General features: G+C 38.9%; 1 protein-coding gene across 1 annotated transcript in view; it reads right to left on the bottom strand.

Moving 5' to 3' along the window:
• tspan9a (tetraspanin 9a) overlaps nt 1–21,418 on the bottom strand; it is a 229,208-nt gene extending 207,790 nt beyond the window's left edge. The window contains exon 1 of the mRNA XM_061721380.1: nt 21,285–21,418. The gene's annotated coding sequence lies outside the window, so the exon portion shown is untranslated. The remainder of the gene's footprint in view (nt 1–21,284) is intronic.
• Between the last annotated feature and the right edge of the window lie 3,733 nt (nt 21,419–25,151).

The following is a 25,151-nucleotide window of genomic DNA, read 5'->3' as shown; positions in this document are numbered from 1 at the left end:
AAGTCTTTAAATCTTATTCAAGCAGTTTAACAACTGCCCTTCAGTCAAACATCAAAATTCAGAAATCATAGCTGACAATATTATCTTGCATATTTCACATAAACAATTAAATCAATATGCAAGTGCAAAACCCAGTCACTAAGGGGTCATAAGACAGTGTTTCATAGTCCCAACTCCGCATAAGTGAGGAGGGTTGTGTTACAAAGTTCATCTGATTTTAAAAAAAGAAAGGAAGAATGTGTCAAATCAATATGCGTCAGAAGAAAGAGGCTCTGCTGCGGCAACGCTAAAGGGAATGAATGAAGATGAAGAAGACTTGAATCACTATACTAAAATAAATTAACTGTTTTCTGTCAGAGAAGCAACAGCAATGATTTCACATCTAAAAACGGGTTTCATTTTGCTTCAATAGAAAATTCCATGATGAACCAATAATATTTACATACAAGTCAAATATTTAATGACAATAAATGTAATTCTGAACAGTCATTACTTCTGCTGGCTCATAATATTGATCAAAACAAAAAAAAGACAGTTTTACCACTCTAACCCCCCCATCCCAACACTACCCCCTGGAACATGACAACAATGAAAGCCCTGAAAGTTACGGTTCTACAACTGAAGGCACCTGGTTTGTGTGTGTGCACGTCTGTGTAAGTGCTGCTTCCTGTTGTCGCCCTCATCGATCGGAAGTAGGTGGGCAGGAAATAAGCCCTTACTCCAGAAACAAGTCAGCTCTGTGCCAGGAGCACATTTCTGGGAATGTCTACGTTCTGCACGATTACAACATTACCCTTCCTACGGCTGACCCCTGACAGGAGCCAACGATATAGTCATCTGTCCGGTTTTACTTCCAATCCCTGAACAAAGGTTTATGTCCAGAAAGCCACATTCAACTGATGTGACCTATCACTTTGGATACACCTTTTGCAATCAGTAATTAAGCAAGTAGTTAACAGGGTTTGATTTGATTTTGATTTGTTTATTTGCACAACATAAAAAAAACGGCACAAAAGTTTAAATGAACATAAAAAGCATGAAAATATGTGCAGGTGAGAAAGGAAGCCCTAAATGGGCTTATTCAAAGTTCTCACCAAAAAAAAAACATTGTATTGAAATAATAGCAAGAACAAAAAACAAAAAAACAAAAAAAAACAGCGTTCCAAAAAGATGGATATAAACAGACAATTTCTCGGTGTGCACGTGCAGAAGTGAGTCCACATTAAGTGGAAGCACTTCTAGACGCTTGATCAATAAGGCTGGTTTGATCATGTAAATCACCATATTAAGGCTAAAGGTTAAGAAAAAACAAAAAAAAACAGCACCTAAAATGGAAAATGGGGTAATTTCTCACCAGCTCAGATGTGGTCGGAAATCAGAGGCAGTGGGCTTACTAGTTTAACGGTGACAGCCTGTCAAACTGTAAGAAAGACACGGGCTACTAAGAACTACAGCTCAGTCTAAATCAACTATGAATTGGAAAAGTGAAGTCCACCACAAAATAATGGGTCCCACAGCTAAAAATAGGAATTTTAAAAAGGGTTTTATCCACTGTTGTCAGTGGTGGATAAAAATGTAGAGTGTAAAATTTTCCTCACATTGAAAACTATGAATAATCTATAATAATACGACAGCACATGAAGGATTAGGAAGGAACAGACAGATGAGTTCAGTATACTATTGTATTAACCACATGCTTAGCTTGACGGGAAAAACCACCATTGGGAGTGACGGCATGATCCGAGAAGAAAATAAAGGCATCCCACAGAGACCTTTTCTGGCTATGAAGGAGTATCTGTCACAGGATTAAACCACCCAACATGGTAGTCATGCAGTATTTGCAGACAACACAAACATCTACGCAGCACAGCAGGATTCTCAGTTAAAGGTAAGGTAAGGGATTTTTGGATGACGTCACGTCTGTTGATATTTGAAACAAAACATGCGCAAAAATGGAGCACTAGCTCATCCCTCCCCTTCCTTCCAGTTCTCCCTGATAAAACATGGCCCATCATGAACTCTCCCAAGCCTTTCTCCCCACTTTAAGTATAAGTATTCCTTTATTCGTCTCAAAGTGGAGACATTTTTGTGTTACACTATATATGTGTTAGACTATATATAATGTACAACATACAGTATATACATACATATATCCAGTGTTATTATTTACACCATTGCACATTTGGAAAAATGTTCGTATGATATTATTAAACATGAATATTTTTATTTTACATAAATGGATTAAACTGTTTAAGTCTTAGTGAGTGTGTGGTCTACTGGGAGCACTGCTGATTGTCAAGTCTGACAGCTGCAGGAAGGAAGGACCTTCGATAGCGTTCCTTCACACACTTCAGATGAAGCAGTCTGTCACTAGCCGCTTTTACATTGTTGGATACCCCGCATTTAATGCCAGATCTAGCGTGTCGCCTTTCCTTTTTACATTGACCGATGTGGGGTGGTGTGTCGAGCTTTCCCATGAATAACTCACCTCGTAGGGTAGTGTTAACCGCAGGTCAGGTCTAATGTAAACAGAACTAACGCTGGGTGGCGGGTCGTGGGAGGGGTTTGTTGATCACATAACGTGGGTACAGCCGACCAGGAGATGTTTATTTATTTATTATTATTTAATAAAATAAGGAAACCGCTGATGAGAGTAACAACAGCAGCAGGAGTTCACAGGTAATGCCTTTATTTGCAAGATGAGTAACTGGGGAGACGAGGAAACGTGTATGAAGCAGCGTATGTCCAGAACCACAAGGATGTTCCATTGTTTGAACAAGTGGACACAAAAATGACAAACTGGGGGTTTGCAAGAGGCAAAACTCGGCCAAAAAATCCTCATCTTGATGTTCATCCATCCTCGTTTTGAAATTGACACCATTCTGATGGTGATAAATCCTGCTGATCTAAGGATAATACCTCAATACATCACGCCCACACAGGTTACGTTATGTTTCACGGCCTCCGGACTCGACGTCTGTCCCTTCAATTCACCTTCAGGCCGAAGTGACAAATAACACGCCTGGCATTTACATTACCCAACGTGCTTTAAACACGCGTTCATCATCCAGCGATAACAGTGGGATCCAATCTAAAAATGCCTTTGGGCTGTTAAGAGGTTGATGTTAACACATTTCACCTTGCGTGTCCTCCTCTGTTTCATTTGGAATTAACAAAAAGAAGAAAATTAATCTTATAGCTTTCAGCTTATTTAACTGATGGAAGATTTCTTTTTTGACACATAACGTCGCTCAGAAACAAACTAGATACTGATTGAGTTTTGTCTCCGACTAATGAAAGAAAGTGCAGATAATTTCACATCACCTCAAAACGAAAATTAAAATCAATCATTCAACCCTGGTGGTGAAATGGAAATATTAACAATAACTAAAGGTAAAAAAAAAAATATCACATTGAAAGTTCCTTAGCCAACGTTAATTCACACATTCTAATCTTAAAGTTTGACTCAGAAATGTGAACTGCGTCCAGAGGGAGTCTTGGTCTGTTTTTTCTCCTTCAGTCAGTTTTATGACTCCGACTCCTCTGCACCCCCACCCGTGCCAGGCACTGCAGGGACCATTTCAAACTCGTCTGTTTCCTTTGACCTTTCCTCCTCGTTTGGAGGATGCGTCTGTAATTCAGGAGGTCATAAAACAAGGCCAGGATCACAACACCTCCCATCATCTCTACATGACCATGCCTTGACAGCTGATATGAGTAAGTTTATCCTGCACGTGGAGTTTTCACCCGAAGTGTTGATGTGCATTATTAATGAACAGTTCCTCTTTGGCTTTATTTGTCCAAAAAACAGTGTCTAAGACGTCTTGGGGTTTGTTAAGATGCAAATCTAAACTCTGTTGACATGTTTATTGCAAAGAGAAGGCATGTTTTCCTAGCAACTGTTCAAAAAGCCAGACAAATTAAGTTTTGCTAACTGGGGCTGTGCAGTCTAAAGAGTAATGGGAGCTTTTTCTCAGTCAGGATGAAGTTGCTGGAACATCTACGCCAGGAAAAGTTGGCAACTGTTTTCAATTTCTCTTGATACATCTACTGACAAAGTGGAGCTCTTTAAAGAGTCAACTGCTCATGGACACTGCTTTCAAGTAACTTTAATAATCACCTGTTGACATTACTTGCTTGAAATAAATGTTGTTTTTTTTTCTTTCACCTCCTTTTTGAGCACTAGTTTGGACCTGAACCAGCTCTTTTTTGGTAAGTGTTTGCAAAAATGGATAGTAATTAAAGTAAGTCAAGTAAAGTAAGTATATATATATATATATATATATATATATATATATATATATATACACATATGTATGTGTGTGTGTGTGTGTGTGTGTGTGTGTGTGTGTGTGTGTGTGTGTGTGTGTGTGTGTGTGTGTGTGTGTGTGTGTGTGTGTGTGTTGTAATATATTTGGTTAATACTGTCTGCAAAAACCAAAGTAAAAATGAAAATGTAAGAATCAGTTGGTTTTATTTTTGGTTTGTTTTGGGTTATTTTTTAGCATTTAGCATTTTTTAGCACTGCCCTTTCACATTGTATTGGTCCCAGATCTGAACATATGTTGTTTAGTGAAGTGTTCAGACGTGCAGGATAGAACACGGACCCAGATCAGAGTACACATATCTACACTACGTATCTTTATCTCCACATGGTACTGCTCTTGCTGTGCATCCAAAGTGAATAGCAGAAATCAATAGCATTAATGGCTTTGTGTTAAAGCATATCCTGCAGACCAAAGGAATGATGTTGTTTGGAGAGGATCATTTCACCCCATAAAACTGCCCCGTATGAACAGAGCTGTAAAGATATTGGTTAAAAGGGGGGCTTTAACACTGTATCTTTGTGGTAGTTTGACCGAAGCATATCAGATATCCCATTAAGATGTCAGAAATGTCCTCAACTTTTGTCAATCCCACTTTGGACTTTTATCGTGTTGAAATATTTCACAAAATCTTTCCATATTCTCATCCATATAAAACATTTGAATAATATGCCATTAAAATGTCATATTTCCCTTGAATGAGTTTTCTTTTTCAAAGTTTAAAAATATGCATTTCTTCTACATAGTGATGGAGCTTTTAATCTGGTCATAACTGTATTTCCTTCAAAATATATATGTTGGTGCAATTAAATTAAATGGAAACTTAGCAGATGTGGTTTTAAAAATAAAAAAGGGACCAAATGTCAAGGTGTATTCATGGAAAGAAAAAGGAAAATAGCTGGCATTTGTTTAATACATTTTAATCTTGCTTAACCAAAACCTAAGTCAAGTCAGTTCTAATTTTGTTATGGTTTCAGTCCAAAACGTATGAATATTGGTAAAGCCAGTTTCAAATAATGTCTCATTTCCTTTTGTTCATTTTAAATCATATAGCCATTGAAACTCAAAGAGTGCAGAAATGTATGTGTACAATAGATAGATATTGAATGTTGTGTCCAAGTTTGTTTTTTCTTTCCATGTGAAGAAGATAAAGATCGGCTAAAAATGGTTGTTTGAGTTTTCTGTTTGGTGCCAGTAGTCCTTTGAGAATGTTTTCAGACAGGATGAAATATGAAACTAAGTAAGTTTATTTACAATGAGCGCCAAAGATTTTTTGCCAGCAGCAGTAGGGTAAGTGAAAAAAAAAAAAGTGAGTGGAGCTCTGTCACAGCTGTAAAAATATCAGCAGTTGCACCATATGTAAATCATAGAACAGCCTTCAAGCTTTAACAGTGTGATCTGTATGCGATTGTGAAGGTGGAGTGATTTCATAGACCTAACCACATTGTAAAAGCTAGATCTCACAGTTCTCATTATAAATGGGTAGAGTAAGCAGGTCTGTGGAAGAGTCCCTCAAGGTTCGATAAAGCCACTAGCGTGAGAATTTCTTACTGTGTATTCTTAGTTCTGATTGTTGTTTCTTGCCTCTCCATTTTCCTTCTCTAGATCCCCCAGGCTCATCTCCTTTTTAGACTCTGACCAACCTATCCTTAAACTCTCAAGTTTTCTATTAAGTTAGAATCTGACAAAAGGACTTAATACTTGGGCTACTTACAGTATGCCTCAAAACCCAAGCCGAGTAAACCATTTATCAATATACACTTATACATACACTTACATATACACTTTTATAACATTATTCATTCAAGTAAACTTGAAAATAGCCTCAGAGGGTAAATACAAAAACTGTCAGCGTAACATCAGGTAGTACTTCATCTACACAGCACAGCACAGCAGGATTCTCAGTTCCTCAATAGGAAGCAGGTAATAATCTTTAGGCTCCAGGAACCAACAGAAAAACAGTGCTGACTGGCAGGCTAGTGAGTGCTCTGGTAAAGGCGACAACGCTGTGGAGGGGCCAGCTGGAAGCACGGTCGACGCAGAAGCAGTATCAGAACATGACAGACAATCAGAGGGGCAAACAAAGTCCAGAGGGAGCAGGCAGAAAGTTTGCGCCGAGGGCAGAAGGTCAAGGCCGAGAGCAGAAGACGCGGTCAGGGGGAAGCCAGAGTCAAAACCAAGCCGTCAATCCAAGAATGATTGCTGGAAACTAGTGCATGTTGCAGAGACAAACTGAGACTGAACGAGGCCTCGGTGCAGCTTAAATCCTGCCTAGCTGATGAGCAGTGAGGAGCTGCCACTGGGACTGAACAGATGTGGGACATGAAGCTGATGAGACGGTGTGGCAGGGAGGGGAGAGAACAGAGTGTGACACAAAAACACCTATTCGTATCACAGTCCACTGGTCCACAGTTGCTATGTAGGGACTATGTAGTGTTATAATATTTATAACAATAATGTATGAATAATTAAAATATAAATAATGGTGCACACCTGAGTTGTCTGTTATACATTGCTCTTTGCACTGCACTGTGTCTTTGCTCCACAGCTCATACATTTATCACATACCACTAGGAAAAACAAAAGAAAGAAAAGAGTGATTTTCATTTCCATTATCAAAAGATAATGGCTACAAAAGGTACATTTAAAGGCCATTGATCATTGCCCTTGTCTGTCTATATTTTTGTTTTCATTTATTTATAATTGTTCATGTCGCAGAGCAATGCAACATTGTACAGATGCTTGACCGCTGACCATTGGCTATACTACTTTTCACAATGAATTGTGGGATATACAGTATATTTAGTGCACTGGATTCACAATTTCCATTACTTATTCTATAGTGACTAGGGATTGATTTGGGACATATCCCCTATTTGATTCCTGCGAATGGTATCTTATAACTGTTGGATCAAAATGGGACATTTACTAATGTCACTGAAAGCTTTTCTGGAGAGAGCTCAGTGGCTTCAAGCATGGGACTGTGATAGAATGTCACCTCTGCAACAAGGCAGCTTGTGAATCTCCATCCCTGCTCAATATTGCACGGTCAAATGTGAGTTATAATATTAGAAACTGGGAACATTTAGGTGCTAAACTTTTTTAAGAAGACTGGAAGCTGTTATGGCAGCAAAGGCAAGACCAAGCATTTTTTATTTATTTTTTAAATATATATATTTTTTAAGTTGGATTTAATTTAGTCTGTGGGAAACCTAAATATATTGACCAAAGATGGTATGCTATTGCTTAGAATATGAATTATATCTTTTTTTTCTAATAAAGCAGGCCAGGTTCACCATTACTAATACCTATTATCAATAATCCTTATCTCCAGGTTCAGCAATCACACATTTTTCATGACTACCAACAAGCTTTTTTCCTCCTCTTAGGTGATGACCATCAGGCCTTTAGTTACTGTTAGTTACTCCCAAACCTTTTTCAAGGGCTCAGGTTTGGAATCTGGGAGGGGTTAGTAAAAACTGCTGACATTGTTTTTTTTTTTATCATTTCTTCAGCACTGTAGCTGTATGTTTCTGAACATTGTGTTGTTGGATGTTCCAATGTTACACAGGGCCAGGTTCTTTGGCAGACGGCCTTTTGTTTTCCCACGGAATGTTAATCTACTCTCGTGGTACTACTCATTTTGACAAGGTTGTCTGGCACACTGCTGACAAAAAGCCTGGAACATTATATTTCCATCATCTTGTTTGACTGTGGAGATGGTGTTCTTGGGAATCGGTGCTTCTTTCCTTTTTTCTTTAAACATTCAGGTTCCTATGAGGAGACAATTGTATATTGATCTAGAAAAAGAATCTAAGTATTCAAGACATGGTTAACAGAGAAAAAATAGTGAGCTTAGAAGTAAATTTTAAGATATTTCTGCCAGTCTTTCTCTATTATCCTTTTTGTGAAGCCATCTGAAGCATCCTTTACCCCTGCATCCCCATCCGCCTCTTAGGCAATGCGGTGTAGTCACTCTGAGAAAGACGTACTCTTAGCTGCAAGAGCAGTTCACATTCCAAACAGGAAGTCTGAATCAGTGGCAGTAAAAATGTAATTAATTTCTGTTCCCCAACAGTGCCCCAACTCTGATTAGACACTGAAATATGCTTACATATCAAGCTCCAGCATGGGGCCTGTCATATCATGGATGACCATTATAAACATTATTTGAAACTGGTAAACATTTGAAGAACATGCCTAAACTTTTCTCCTGAACAATAGCAGTCACAGCGTTTGTGCTACTGCCAAAGATGTGGCTGCGAAGGGAGCAGAAAACATTGATTTTCACTGAGACACCCACTGCAGGTCCTTTCAAGTGGACAAGGATTCCTAATTCATGACAAGCAAAAGAAAGCATATTGGATGTACTGCTGCAGCTCTGTTTGAAGACCGATACAGGCGTGGTGCTGATCAATCACATGAAGGGGGGTGTCAGCTTTAAGCATTCACAGGAGTGGTATACTACTTGCACGGATTACTGACAAATTTCTTCCATAAATAATTGATCATGACGACGAGAGTGAAGAAAGAGCTATATGGCAAGACTAATGCACGGCCACATCTCTCACACCTCAAAACAAACGGCCTCTTTAATCTTACGCTGAAGTGAAATTACTGACATAATAAACTTATGTCAGTAATGTCAGGGGGGTAAATCACAGGATGGGGTCACAGCAGATCAGATAGATTTATGTGGAAGAGTTAACTGACCCCCAAAGCCAGTTTTGACTTTTTGAAGATAGGCTGTAACCTTTCGCTGTTAAAATCCTGCCTCGTGGTGCAATATTCCTATCAATATTGCAAGATGCATCCCGGAAAGAAGTTCCTAACAGATATTAAAGGTGTTAACTTTGAAAATTATTAAGTCAACTCTTTTTTTTTTTTTTTTCAAATTTAGGTCATTCATTCAAACCTGAAACACATTCAACCTATGGCAACTCCCACCTCTCACTGACCTTTCATAGGATTAGCAACAACAAGTGTCTCCCTTTACAAGCTTTTCAAAATGCTAGGAACATGTGTATGATATGAACAGATCCTGTAATAAAGTGATCATTAATGTCTCCTACAGCATAACGGGTATCTGGTGGCGATCCACTCCCACCCACAACCCTTGTTGGATGCTCTCGGGCCTCAGTCAAAGCCTGAGTCAATACCTGGTGTTGCTTAGTTTATGATGCTGCTATTAAACTTTCAGCTGACTCATGCTTAGATCCCTTCTGCCAGCCAGTACACAGCTGTACAAACCCACTACAGCTTCACTGATAACATGAATACCAATGAAGGTATTTTGTTTTTGTAGTTAGAGATACATTTCCAGGCAAACTTTGACTCACACAAAGGCAGTCTGCTTTTTGACAAATTATATCAACGCTAAATAGGCTGACTGTAAAAACGTTAACACAGTTCAAAAAGTACAATTTAATTTTGTTTTTCTTCACCATAACAGGTGACCCCTCAGGAGCTACCACTTGACCCATGAAGGGTCCCAAACCATAGGTTAAGAATCACGGATGCCCAGTCACTGGACACTGTTAAAAGGCCCATTGAATGAAACAAATCAAACTTCGTCAGACTTTATGTGAAAAAGGACAGGATCGGAAAAAAATCTAATCACTAAATCGTGAATAAAAGATGGTTAAAAAGCTGAAGTTGAGGTTAGTTTCATACAAAATGTTGATACCAGAACGTAACTGGTTTGGACTACAGCTCACCTGTAAGGAGAGGCTGATATATGCACATACAGGTACAGCGGGGTCCAGAAATATTTGGATATTGGACATGGTTATTCTTATTTTAGGGGATTATCAAAAACTTGAAGTGCAAACTGCTCAGTTGAATTTGAAGGTGGTGACATTTGGATGAATGTGTTAGTAGGTGCTACACTTTCATTATTTCTCCATCACAAGTAAAACAACTGGAGTTAAATGCAGCATCTGCTTTTGAGAGCTGCTGCTGTACACTCCACAACATTCAGTCAAAGAGTGAAATAGACATATGTTGGCTACAAAACCTAAACAAATCCATGAAAGATAAGCAATGAACATTACGAGTTGCCGAATGCAAATTTGGATGAAAAAAAGAATGCAATGCTGAAAGGACTTTACGTAAGAACACAATGGTTACAGGATCCTTTCTGTGGTAAAAACTCCATCATGACATCCAACTAAGTATATATTTCCATGAATCATGCACGCGATCATCCCAGTGTAGCATAAGCAAAAGACTTAATGAAAGCAAATACAGAGCGCTTCCCATGGGGTTGAAATCATAATCCAGAGGCAATATTTAATTTAAGATGTCAAAAAACTGTTTAGGAGCCAGAACAGTCAACATTCTTTGTACAGATGGAACTTAGATTAATCTAGACCAGAATAACTGTAGTACACAAAAGGCTCATGATTTGAAGCTGTACCTACATGTCATTACACGTGGAGGCGGTGTGATGACATGGCTTCCAATGTCTCCCAGTCATATGGAGGTTTTATGTCATTATGGGCATTGAGACAGATGACGGGATTCTGAAATGTATCGGGATATTATGTCAACTCAGAGCCAGCCAAATACAACAAAATTGGTGAAACAACACTTAACGGTACATGTCGACATGGCCCCCATCCCATCCAGGAGTTATAGAGGATGAAGAAGTGCTGTCTTCAGCGATTATTTAGTCAATCGCCTGAACTCCATGATGAATATTACTTACCATGGCCCCATGGCACCTGGATATATTGTTTTTGTATATGTTTATCTATATGTTTTTCTAACTAAAAATATGCTCCAAAGGTTTATTTGGAGATTTTATTTGTCATTTGAGGCCTGTAAAATAGTGAAACGTGTAAATTAACTATCATCTGAATCTTAGTTAAAAGGCCAAAGCCTCAGTGTACAGAACAGTTTGACTTTTTTTCAAAGTGAACATCAAATGCAAATCAAGCAAACACACTTAGCATGAAAGCTGCCAAATGCCATTATCTACATATTCAGTTGTAAGCAGCTATACTGTAAGTGAAACGTTTGCCTGAAGTTAATAGAACTGCTCAAATCTTATGATAACATAAGTCATTAATCAAGTACTCTTAAGATCTTACACAGCAACATATGGAGCAGTTGTTTAAAACCCCTCAATGAAAAGCTTAAGTGTACATATTAGGACTAAACCACAGCCTTTCATTCACAAATGCATAAGAGCTGTGACGCTAACATCAGCCTGACCCGACTGCAGGCCCCCACTCATCAGAGCAAACCTCACAGCCAGCAGTGGAAGCAAAGTTAAACAGAGGATTCATCGTGCAAAAGCTGGACATGATTCAGCATACTGCTGTGCTTTTCAAGACAATTTATGTCCTCAGAGTCTTTATAGAATATTAGCGCAGACTTAACGCCAGAAACAGAAAACATCTGTAAGCAGTATTCATTTGCAACGTACCATGTGCTTGGCAGTCGTACTGAGAACTTGTTGTGCTGCTGCAAAACCACTGAAGTCGCCCTGCCAAAACTAGATTTGCCTTGAACCGTAAGGCTAAACATTTATTTGTATGATTTTGTTCTTGGGAACTTATTGCACAGACGTATTTCTCAGGATGCAGTTTTTATAACCTTCATACATAATTACCATGGAAACTCAAGCTGTTTTATAATTTATCATATAACTAATGGGGAATGGGCTGTGGTGGCTGGCACTTGGTCCACAGTTGTCCGTTCACACATGCACCAAGAGACAGAAGGGTGGCATTCGTTCTCAATAATAGAAATACTAACATGGCAACTGCAGAGCACGTAGGGAATAGAATTTCAGTACTAGAAAGTTACTTTATTTTGAAAATTTGAATTCATGATTGCCATTCACTTGGCCATCTTCCTGTCCAGCTTATCTTCTCTGTCAAGCTTGCACAGCATCCGTCCCAAACAGACTGGGCACATTGTTTTAGTGAAGTGGAACTCCTTCTGGGATACGTCCGATCGAATCACAGGCATTCTTAAGAGAGACCAGAACACCACACAGGCACATTTTGTGAGATTAGCAGTCATTTTAGCTCTTGGAAAAGACTCATACAGAAACTAAAAACAATTTAACAATAATTAAGTTGGAGAGCAGCTAAAAAGCTGAAACTTGGAACACGCGCTGCAGAGATTGCCTGCCTTAAATAACTCCCGGGGATTGTTTCATTTTGGTAGAGAAATGTACCCTTCCATTTTTCTGAAATTAGTGAGAAATGGTTTCTCTTGACAAATAAAGTAATTACCATGTTTTATATACTTAGCAGAGAAGGAGCAAAACACAAGTGTTCTATAAGATGATCTCTTTTTATTTTAATTTGAAAAGGTGTGCACAGCTCACTGTTTACTACATTATCGGTAGTCGGCTTCATATCTCAATAGCATGCAAAGTTCCTCAGACGTAAATACCCCCCAATAATGTGCCAATAATTCTCGATAAAATTAAAGATATTCTTATTGCCTTGCAAAAAGAGTAAACCCTAAGCCTTCATGCAGATTTGAAGAAGGTGGCAATTTAAAGTCCACCAAAAGCCAAAATCATTTTCCTTCTCCGCAGCACAACACATGGATAGGTCGTCTAGCTGCAGCATTCAGAGTATAATTTGCTGGGTTATTTCTCGCTTTGTGTGTGCTTCCCTGCATGCTTGGCTGAAGCATCTCATTTTACAACAATGTGGGGGAAAAAAAATTGTCATTCAATACACTCCTCTGGTTCATTGCCCTTGATCGAAAAAAAAAACATCCCTTCCTCACAAAATAACACTCACTCACAAAAGTTTGATTGAATTCCTACGAATAAAAGAAAGTGTGGTATCCTTCTTCATTTGGAACTCAGAAATCCTTGTGTGGCCTGTCAACAACTGACAAAACAGCCTGAGGAAACACATACAAGTGCAATTTAATACTGTAATTAAGTTGTATTATAATGAAGTTACTGCATCAGAGAATACAATTATAAAGCAGCATTTAAAAGCAAAGAACACTATAGAGATTGAGAAACCACCAAGACAAGACCTATTTGACTTGATGTTAATGAAGACAATAATAGCTACAAATATGACAAAGCATGATAAAAAAAAGATGCGTAAACTGCAACGCATGCTCCGAAATAACTGCATTTAGCAGACTAAGTAAACAAACAAAAATCATTGAAATCCTCCGATTTTTCCAATTGCTCTTTTTATTGGTATCACATGTTGTTGAATGCATTGTTGTATTTGATTTTCTTGAATACACAGACACACACATGCAGAATATAAAAAGTAAATTTGTGTCAGATTGTCTACCCAGTTACCTGTGAAGTCAAACAAACGTTTTTAAAAGGATTTGTAAGGGTTACTGTGGATCCACGCATGGATAATTGGATGCAGTACAAAAACTGTGACTGATAAAGCAACGCATAACTGGAGTATAACTGCACATGTCCATCCAAAGTAAATGTTATTCTTTTTGTGGGCTTCTTGTTAGACGTTGGGCAACATGTTTGTACTTTTACCCTTAAATCCCTGATGGGATGTGAGCGCCATCCAGTCCACAGAAGTTCATGACCTTGTCAGAAAGCAGAGTTTTGCTGAATATTACAAGGTTGTAATGAAAATATTCGTGACGGGACGCAAATTTTTATTGTGCATAAGGACACAGGCAGATGCAGAAGATACCTTTTTTTTTCTTCCAATATCATTAACTTTTATTTCCTTGAAGTCATCGATTATTACTCTGGTTTTAAGTTTCGAGCCACAGTTGGATTGTGGCACACGTACTCTCAGCCAAGCGGGTGTAAGCATGAGTGAACTACATATAAACGAATGAGTGAAAAAAGAAAAAAGAATGCAGTCAAGATCAGTTCCGCAGTTCCCGAATTACTGGTTGTTCGCAATACCTCAGTTCTCTGGAGACAGCTAGCTGGCATAAAGATGCAAAGCCCACTTTAGCATGACGTGGAAACATAAAAACAGTCAAATTGAAATGACAGGTGATTAAAATCCACAGGTTTTGGCTAAAGCTGCAATAACTGAGCTAAAATTTCTTCCAAAAATGTACATTTGATATATCAGTTTGGCTGTTTAAGCAATTTTAATGCATTTCTTAAGAAATAATGAGAGAAGTTTTGCCAACAAATGAATTTTGATGAGGCACTGTATTATTGGAGACATTCGCTCAGCCATCACATGCATTCAAAGTTCACTGTGAATTTTCCATTTCAAGGGTAATTTAGTATTTCAATCATATATTCTTAACCACAAAATTGCACAACTGAAAATGGAGGTTTCATAATTGTATTACACCAAATGTGTTTTATTTATCCACTATTTTTCTTCTTGATTTGAATCATCTACTGGGACCAACTGTCATTGATCAAATATATTATGGGGTATAATTTCATATAGATTCGGCACTCTGCCAAAGTAAACTGATAAACAGATAAATCTGGTTCAACGTTTGCACCAGCGTCATCGTATGAGAAACACAATGGAGCATTTCAATGTTTACAGACAGTAATGAGCTGCAGATATTTCAGTAAAAAATATCATGCATCACTTACCTCCTGCCTCAATCAAAATTTTGGGATGATGAGTTAGGGTTCAAAGCACTGTGTCACTTTCAATGAGCTTTTAAACCACAACATATCAAGTTTTAAGAGCTCAACTGCCATAGTGAGGTCTCAATCCAAGAAGCTTCAGGCTCCTGAGTGACTCACAAAAGGTGTTTCTGATTAGAGCTCTTGCATGAGGCTGCAAAAGAGCTGGCTCTGACAAGCTGATGAGGCTCGCTTACGCACATTAAATCACAGCCAGATCAAAGCTGGTAACAAATGACTCTTTCAGGATCTTTCTGGTGGGACGTCTTTCCTTCACCCCCCGAGACGCAGGAAGGAAGAGACGTGAAGATGAGTGGATTTATAAAGTGCCTGCATCATTTCAATCTCTTTTGGTAGTCAGAATTATTGCTGTCAAGCGATTAAAAAAATTGAGTGATTAATTAATTTAATTAATTGCATCTAAAAAATGCTGAGAAAAGACCTCAACTTGAGGTATTTTCCTTTGAATTCATTACATTATTGTGGCAGATCAAACGATTGATATATAAAAACAAAAAAAAAGGTTAGTTTTTTAACAGACTTGAACAGATGCAGTCCTAGCCGTTTACATCCACTTGGCAGGAACATCCGTCAGCCTCTCCGTTGCAGACGTGCGCATGCGCGTTGTGCTCTCCTCCAGTCTAGTTTGGTGAAGAGCGTTGCTGTGGCAACATCGTTTATGTGGCCAAACTTGGGCTGCTTCGGTGGTAAACAAAGTCCTTTCCACCAAGAACACACTCTACCTTTATCAATGGTGCCGTCGGGGCGTTTTAGAAATGTAAATTCCCCCATGCACTGGACGGACAACTTTCACACGCTCATCCATTTTCTCTTCTCTCCCACCCCCACCTGTCCAGCTACAACGGGAGTCTACCAGCGGAGCTGACCACGCCCACACACAGGGACAGCCAATCAGCGTCCACTTCAAGGTGGGACTGATCATTGTTTTCCACCCATAACTCAAGCACAAGAGGCCCACTGCACAAACAGAGTTCACAATAAAGGCAACTCCCAAACAGAAAAAGTAAAGTTAGAGATTAAAAAATAGATTAAGCGATTAAAAGACATAACGTGCTAAATATGCCTGTAATTAATTAATCGCAAATAATTAATTTGACACCCCTAGTCAGAATATAGGTTTTGTTAATAGTGTCATCAATTCATAAAAATAAGTCCACAAATAAATCTCCTGTGGTTGGCAATAAAGAATGATTTAAGAATAATAAAATGAGTTTCAGTCTAAAGTGATCTTCATGTCAGTGCAGTAGAAAAACATGAAGTGAGGGGAGGTGCAGAGGGAGTTGTGGTAGAGATTTTCACCTTAAGGATTACTGGCTTGACAGACACTTGTGAAGAGACGGTGGGTGGTAAGTCTTTCATCTGCAGCCTTCAATTTGATGGGCAGAATTAAAGTGGCTACTTTTTTCCCCACTTTAAATCTCATAGTATGTGGTGCTTAATTACACACACATTTCAAAAGGGCTTTACAAAGACAGATAAGTATAGACAAACACTCCATCTTCCCACTGACTGTCCCCATCTCATCATGCTGAAAGAGGATGATTGATAATTATCAGAAAAAAAATGGACACAGCAGCTCACACAATCGTGTCCACAGCCCAGAGAAAGATTCTCAGGGTCCAAGATTGGATCACTCTCAATACGTTTTACATTATGACACATGAGTTAAACCGTTATGATTAAAAACATTAAGGGAATCTTTTTGGTCTGTCAACAGGGAACATTTTGAGAAATAATTGGTGTTGTCCAAACGTTGGCCCAGAAAGCCTCGGTGACAGCAAGCTTGATTACTGTAACGTTTAGCAAAAAGGATCTATTTTAACCAAAAAGATCATCGTTGCTCGGCTCAGTTTTTTTCGGGGTCGTGAGGTCCGCCGGAGGCTATCCCAGCTGTCACTAGACAAGAGTCGGGGTACAACCTGGACAGGTCGCTGATCCATCTTAGGGCTGTAATCTGACAGAATTCAAATCCCTCCCTCAAGACTGCCAGTTTGGTAATCTTTCCACCCAGTCACTCAAGTCTGCAGCCTTGATATCATCCTGCAGGGAGGGGCATGTAATAACATTTCTGCCCTGGATATTGCCTTGGAAACTGTCCTTCCCTGAATATGGAAGTTACTGAGCATTGGGATTCACCAGGCATCCAGCCACTGAAACACAGTCACTCCGAGTAGTGATGTAGGGCCGCAGACAGAGACAACGAGCCCCAAAATGCCTAAATATCAAATCTACGAATGGTTAAGTTACACCATTTAGTGGTGATTCATTGTATTTTATAAAAATCAGCAAGACAATTTCATGCTGTCTACATGAGAATTATCCATTGGTTTCATGTTCCTCAGTTTTGAACAAAGGAAAGAGCAGCTGCAGGCTACAGGCTGTGCACAAATATGCATACGTTCTTCAGCTGATATACTAAGGTATGAGCTCATGGACATGTCTGTAACTCAAACCCTATGTGCATTTGATATATAGTGGGTTTTTTTCTTCTATGTGAAATGAAACACTCATATCATAGTCCTCAAAAAAGGTGATGTAATCTTATATCATTTATACTGTCTTTTTATCCCAAAGCGTGACTCACTCACACTAAAGTAAATCTCCCATCTTATGTGCAGTTAAACGACTGAAATGTCGAAACGTCACAACTCGGACAGACATCAAAGTTCTGCTTATGCGCACTGGTGTCATCTCGCATACATAATGGTTGAATTGGTCTGAATCAGGATAATGGGATTTGACCTTTCCCAGACCAGCTCAAATAATAGAGAGTTTAAAAAAATTACAACAGCATTTAAACCGACTAGTGGAAAAAATATGAACGTAGATACGGCCACACTTTCATGAATCACTACTCTCCCTCAAAAGGAAACTGCTCTGCGCTCTGAGATAAGCTGTCGCACTATAACTATGAATGAAATGGACACGTTCAAAAGCAGGAAGAGGTTTCATAAACTAAACCAAGTGCATGAACTTCCTTTCTCGCTTCAGAAAACCATATAAACCGGAAGCATACATGATTTCTGTTTATATAAAATTTTAACTGAATATTTTTATGTCTGATTATGCACACAACTATTTGTTATTAACTTCTACTCTCTATTTATAGTAATGGAAATTAAAAAATATATATATATATAGTTTTTTTTCCTAATGATCAAAATAATACTTTGGCCATTAATATAGTTCTAAACAATCTTTGCATGGACCATATCATCTTGGGGGGGACTATGAAAAGCTTTCTTTCTTACCATCATTCATTGCTTGTGTGTAAAGGGAGAATGAAAAAAAAGAAAAAAAAATCCCCCACTCGGCCAACCAGCACAGACGGAGGCGTCTGTCAGACACAATACAGGCCATTATGAGAGGAAGTTCTCTTAGCTAAACTAAACGCGCTTGTTTACCCAAATCAATCTCAACACCTCAACAAAAAATAAAAAAACTCTGTTACACAACCATTTAAGCAATAGTCATATTTATCTACAGGAAATGATGCAAATGCCATGAATTCCATTATATGACATGTGATATATTGTTGTGTCTGTGAGTGTTCTGGTACTTTTTCACAGATTCACAGATGAGGTCTAAGGATGTTTTGGCAATAATACGCAAAGCAAAATGCTTAAAACAGTTCCCCCTGCCAACAATTAATGTTCTCTCAGATTCAGGCATGAATCTAGTTTTGGATCCTCAAAGGAACCGTTAAAACGACGCCTGGTCTATTATTAGATGCTAAGGAAAGTCAACTTTTGTTAGGCAAGAAAAATGTAATAAATCAAAGCTGTTTTGAGTTTGAATGGAGAGTTTGTTGCAAAATGCTGATTAATGTTAAAATCTGCCATCGACCTACATCAAAATAAGATATTTTAACCCTCTGACAGGACTCAAAAATCTCATTCCACCATCCACCCATCATGGTGGGGATGGGGTCCCAACAGAAAGGCTGAGGGAACCTTAAGCTTGTATGTATGCAGAAGGTGTGTACAACATACAAAAGGACTTTTGCAGCTTCAGCCGGAGCAGGAAGGAACCCAACTCAAAAATAGACTTGACTGTAAACAACTGCACGCTAGTCTGTCACAATATGAGGTCAAAATACAGAACACAAATGTTCTGATGGCCGTGTATATATATATTTATGATTGAAGGTCGGATATCTGATCTGCAGCTCACAAAGCTTGATTAGGCCAAAAAAAAAGGAGTGGTCTGGCTGGCAAGCCTGAAATAAAGGCTTTGGCACGAGCCAAACTGGCAGACCAGGCACAATCTAAGTGAGTCACGACACATGCTGTTCACCAGCACAAGACCAGTGATATCTCACACGCTCTTCCTACTGTTGATTACACTGGAGGGATGTGATGAAAGTAGCACAAAAAAGAGGGAAAGAATGACATGTTTATAGAGGAGGACAGATCACCCATTGTGAAGCCTGGTGGAGTGAGATCTGCCCAGCACGGACAGTCCTGCCCCCCTCGTTCATAAGAATAGGAACTTTCACAAAGAGAGGGGACAGAGAGCTGAGTGCTGCGGCTGTGTGGGACAAAGTGAGCTGAGGAAGTCAACGCAGTTGGAGGCTTACATTGCCTCTCTTGTTCACCGCCAACGGAAAGTCAGCCAGTGTGTCCAAGAGGAAAACCCTCTTCACAAGGGTTATGATAGTTCTAGATTAAAAATAGCCAGAGAAAGAGTCGGCCGTTGATAGCAACCATTGACGTATGTGACTGTACGCTGGTTTCCTGGAGCTTTCCTAAGGAGCTGATCACTATGACAAGCAGCTGAGCATGTTACCTAATCACTCAGTCTAGCTTGGTTGTGCAAGACAAGGACATATATCTGTAAAATGAAAGGAAATCTTACCCGTATATTCAATGTAGATGTGCAATAATGATTATGCTGCTATATGTGTAGAGGGAAGTGCAATAATGCTGCTGTAGCAAGGTATTTTTTTTTTTTGTGTAGGTGTTTTTTCAGGACATTGCGAGGGGGCATGCAAAGAGCGGGGGGATATGATGATGTGTTTTTGCTTATTGTGATTTTATATGTTTTTTGTTATATATGTGGTGCCTGGAGTCTCTAGTTTGTCCAAGACAAATTTCTCTCAAGAGAGACAATAAAGATTATCCTTATCCTTATGTAGGCCTCTGTCAAGTATGAAACAGGTTATGGTGTACACGGTTTAAAGGCAATCAAAGTTTAAATTCCTCCAACAGAGCTCCAAATCTTCATAATTCATTGACCCACCATGGGACAGACAAGAATGTGAGGTCACACGGAGAACTCCCGACTCCCCCCCCCGTACCAGAATAGAAATGAACCCCCTCATAACACACCATCCACCCGTCACTAGATGGTATATTTCTTTCAAAGCGTGTCCTCAGGGTGTTCAAAACTTTAAGGCGTGGGAAACATTGAATCCAAATGAAAATATTAAATGAAAAGGTTGAACCCCAAATGCATGATTCAACAAGTTTCACTCTGTTGAAACTCACCAATCAGTTTTGAATTATAAAAATGTCATCATTCGCATGTGTAACCCGGCAAAATGAGGTTCATCAAAGCATGGAAAGCTTCTCAAAGTGAAGTCAACAATCTAGACTACTCATGGTCAAATCCTTCATGTGCATGCAAGTGGTAGCCATTCTTGGTGAAAGTGATCAAGTGAAAATGGATGAGCCTGATAGGAGTGTGTGATCACAAACACTCACAAGAATCAATGTCAACACCCCCTGGTGTGGTGAGGTGATGGTTGAACGGGGCTGTGCTGCTCAACATGAACTTTGCCATCTCATTCAGCTGTTGCCCCTCGAATAACTCAGAAATATCTGCTTTTGATTCCTGGCATTCTTCCCGACTTAAGTGTTGGCTCTGATGTGAAAATTGAACTATTTATTGACTTTTTCCTTTCTTTCTTTTTTTTGAAAGCAACTGTGACAGACTGATGCATGTGTATCAGGAGAATGAACGCCATGAACTGTTCAGTGCTCAATCTGAGGCTTGAATATGATCACATTCAAACCTCTGTCCCCATGTGATAGCCCCATGACACTACTTTTCTAGAAAAAATAAATAAATATAAAAAAAGTCGTGTTTATTAAATAAACCTTTTAACACTGCCCTGCAGCTGACAGCCTAGTGTGAGTCCTGCATTATTCCCACGATACAGTCCACGCAGTTACCCTCCATTCAGTACAGAGAAGTTTATGGTGACAAGGAGAATTAAAAAGCCGGAAAAAATAAAAAATAAAGCAATAACACGTCAATCGGATGAAGCCGAAAGTCAATCTGAACTGCGACGGAACCAAACAGCACAGTTTAAGTGTGCAATAACGCACAACCTCATAGTAAACAAAACAAACCTGTTAAACGTCCTCTTCTCGCTGTGGGACTTCGGGACAGAGGAAAATCTCCGGAACTTCAGCTCAGCAGACCAACAGAAACTTTTCAGTCGGACCTTTGGAAGCGTGTATCCTACTTTTTTATTCCGCCCAGTGATCTGACTGGAGTCACCCCCTTCTTAAAATTCTTCCTCGCAATTATCGGTACTCCTACGCTGAGGGATGAAAGTTTGGAGTCCGGACGAGGAGGAAATGGAGCTAGAGGGGCTTTTACTGACTCCTACAGGCGCGCAGGAGCTTTTACATGACAAGGATGAGAGCTGGAGAAGTTGACAGATCACCACGGAGCCTGGAGTAAACACGAGGACAGTTTTACGATCTGTTTTAAATTTTTATCATCTAAATCTTAAATTTAAAAAGAAAACACCCGCACACCTTCTAAGATGTTCTCTTTATGATAAGTTTTGATGTACTTTGTGTTTTTACAGTATATTCATCCTCCCTATTTGGAAAAATTATACTGTATGAGATCAGAACACTTAGATGGGATTATTGCTGTGTGCAAGGGCGTAGGTTTGGTCTCAACATTGGTAGGGACGATATAACGGCATAACCTGCATGTACTTTTAGCTGGGGACGGGACATTAATAAGACCAAACAGATTGGGTGAACGGGGGTCAGGGCTACATTTGTCACGAATATGAACCTAACTGTTTGGGTATGGGTCTCTGTAAAGCGTCTAGAGACAACTCTGTTGTATTAGACGCTATATAAATAAAATTGAATTGAATTGAATTGAATTGAATTGAATTGAATTAATTGATAGGCTAAATGATCAATGCAAAATAAATCTGTATTGACTTATACTAACTTTCATGTGTATTGGTTCACCTGATACACGGTTAGATTCAAACCTTTGTTTTCAAAAACTACTAAAGAAACATTTTGAAAACTTCCAGAATATTCCAGGATTTTATTAGCAATTTAAATTGCAATATTTGAACATAACTTAAATTATATTAACATACACAACAAATACAACTTATTAATAATCTCTTAACTACTACTTAACCTATATATGGAACTACATGTTAGCCTACATTGTCCTTCACCACAAGAGTAATACATTGCTTTAAAATAATTCACTTAATAATTGTAGGGTCAATTCTATCCTTACATTTGGGAAGACAATCTAAATTACCTATATATCTGATTATATATTATATATCTGACTCATTAAATAATGCAAATAAGGTTGCTTAAAAGTTGGTGGGGGCAATTTGAGCCTCCTGAAAAGTTGGTAGCGTTATGTCCCTACCGTCCCTATGCAAACCTGATTTATGTATTTGATACGTACACTTTGTGAGTGTTATCTCTTTTTCCCTGTGTTTTGGTGATGCTTACTGACTGCACTTTGGTATGTGACCTTGTTTGAATGTGCTCAGTGGCGGCGCCTGATTGGATCACATAGGCCTAATAGACAAGCTCTTGTTCAGATCTGCTTGATGCCTTGAAAAAGGTCTATGACCGAAACGTTGGCCTAATAAACAAGTGTACAGTGGGAAGAAGGTGTGCAGGAGTTTTCTCTTTAAATTTGGCTGCAGCTTTCCTCCTCCGACGCACTTTTCTGCAAATCCGGTGTGCAAAAAGTTTTCCACTTCGGATCATCTAAATTTTAACATATGTTTAGTTGTGCTTAATTATAGAGAGAATGAATAAGATTGAATTAACAAAATGCACATAAGCCAAAACAAACAAACAAAAACATGTTTTCTATAATATAATTTTACAAGCAAGCCCATTTAGTGACGTCATTATAAACATTTAGGCATTTAAGCAACTGCAGCAAACCTGGTCACCTTCATGCTCATTATTACAAATAAACATCCATTTAATACCATATTTCCACACATGCACATTCATTTGTGTCAGTGGAGCTACTGGATTCCCTCTGTTGCAATTGCAATCAGGAACAGAACCCAAGCAGGTGGAGAAAGCGCATTAACCTCTTCATTAAAAGCATCTAATTTGCACAATCACTAAATCAACTTAAGGATATTTTCAGTTTTCCATTAAGAATATGCGTGGAAAACTGTACTGCTCTCTACGGGTGGGAAACCCTGAATTCATCGGCCCTCATGGATGTCTTTTGGCTCTTGTTGTATTACAATGCTATTAAAAGAGTGTTACAGAACCCACATTTAAAAGGCATAACCATTAAACGGCACATTTTTGTTCCTTGATGGATGGCATCATTTCAGTAGGAAACAGTCTTTATGTGTCTTAATGGCAGAGTGCTTAATGCTACTGGAGGCTCTTCCGTTTTGCATTTTTATTTGCTGCATAAAAAGAGCTTGATTATAAGTTTAAAGGAAGGTTTCAGTTTCTTCATTTACTCATTGTATTTAAAGTGTAGCAGGTGTTTGAAATATATGATTAGTCATAGTTTCGTAGCTGAAGTAAATATACATTTCTAAATTTTCAACATTTAAATATATCTAATATCATGAACACTGTATGTATGGGTTGGAAAAACAGTCCACAGTCCCTGTGTTGCATGATATTACACTGTGTCACAAAACAGGTCACGTTTTGTGGGTCGAGTCTGTGAAACTGTGCAAAAGCCCACACCAGTCCCTGCACTGTTCTCTGTAGGTTTATTCACTTAAAGTGCTGAGAAATGTTTGAGCTTCCAGTCACTTAACATGCTGAAAATGTGGTCACCTGGCTCTCATCCTGAGTAACTGTTAGTTTAATATATACTATTATCAATGTCCTCAATTCCAGTCCTCAAAGCCCTGGGTGTTGGACACCTGATTCCAATGAGAGGCTCATCCTCAGCTTCACGTCAAACTTTGCTCAAGTTTATTAATGACCCAGTCATTTGAACCAGGTGTGTTGGAAAAGGGGAAACGTCTAAAACACGAAGGACAGTGGCCGAGGACAAGAACTGAGGAACGCTGCGGTATGCTGCAGAGGCGCGTAGAAAACTGCACATTTTTCACTCTTAATGACTGCCAGTTTGGCTTTGCAGAGGAAGAAAAAAATCCACCAGACAAAAGTGGTTAACCAATGCTAACCCTTAACTTGCCATTTTGAGGAGACCTCTTCAAGGTTGTGTCAGACTGTGGTACGAGGGTTTAGAAGTTACTAATATTTACAATGCAGCAGTTTCAGCTGATCAACAATAATCAAGAAACTTCTATTGCATTCAAATGAGACAACACAAATCTGTTAAACTAAAAGATAAATACATTGCAAGACTTTGAGTTTACAGGTTCATGTGTTGTCTATTATCATCAGTAAGTGTTAGTATACGTAATGCTTTTCTCATTATATTTTATGATTAATCATCAGTCGTCTGATGAACCCGGAGGCACTCCAGCTTAAAAAACATGTTCAATCAGGGTTAGTGAATCATCCGGGGTTCGAATCCACATACCATGTGCTACTTTCAGAAGAATAATACAATAGGCCACTATAACAGAAGCCGGTCCTAGCAGTTATGTGATTTGTGATGCAGTATGTCCTGAATACAGTTTGTGGTTTCAAAAGGTGCCGTTGGAGTTGGGTGAGAAATATCAACTCTCTTTGCACATGTGGGTTTAAGCACTAACTTTCATCAACTTAAGTGTCATAATCAGACTGCAATTCAACATCAGGTGGAGGTTGTTGAATAAATTACCTACAAGCCATCGTGGAGCACACCGGAAGAAGTAATCATCACAGTACCTGCACGCTGATGATAACCGCTGATGCCTGTATGCACATCACTCCACCAAAGATAAACACCTAGAGCACAGCATGCTAATTTTTAGAAACCTGAGATATGTTCTCCGTTGCTCACCTTACGTGTGCTGATTTCTCTTTATGCATCATTTGAGGGAC

The sequence above is a fragment of the Cololabis saira genome, chromosome 5, assembly GCF_033807715.1.
Source record: "Cololabis saira isolate AMF1-May2022 chromosome 5, fColSai1.1, whole genome shotgun sequence".
In the NCBI taxonomy this organism is placed as follows: Eukaryota; Metazoa; Chordata; class Actinopteri; order Beloniformes; family Belonidae; genus Cololabis; species Cololabis saira.
Note: the sequence above shows the minus strand (reverse complement) of the source record. Positions and strands in the feature narration are given on the sequence as shown.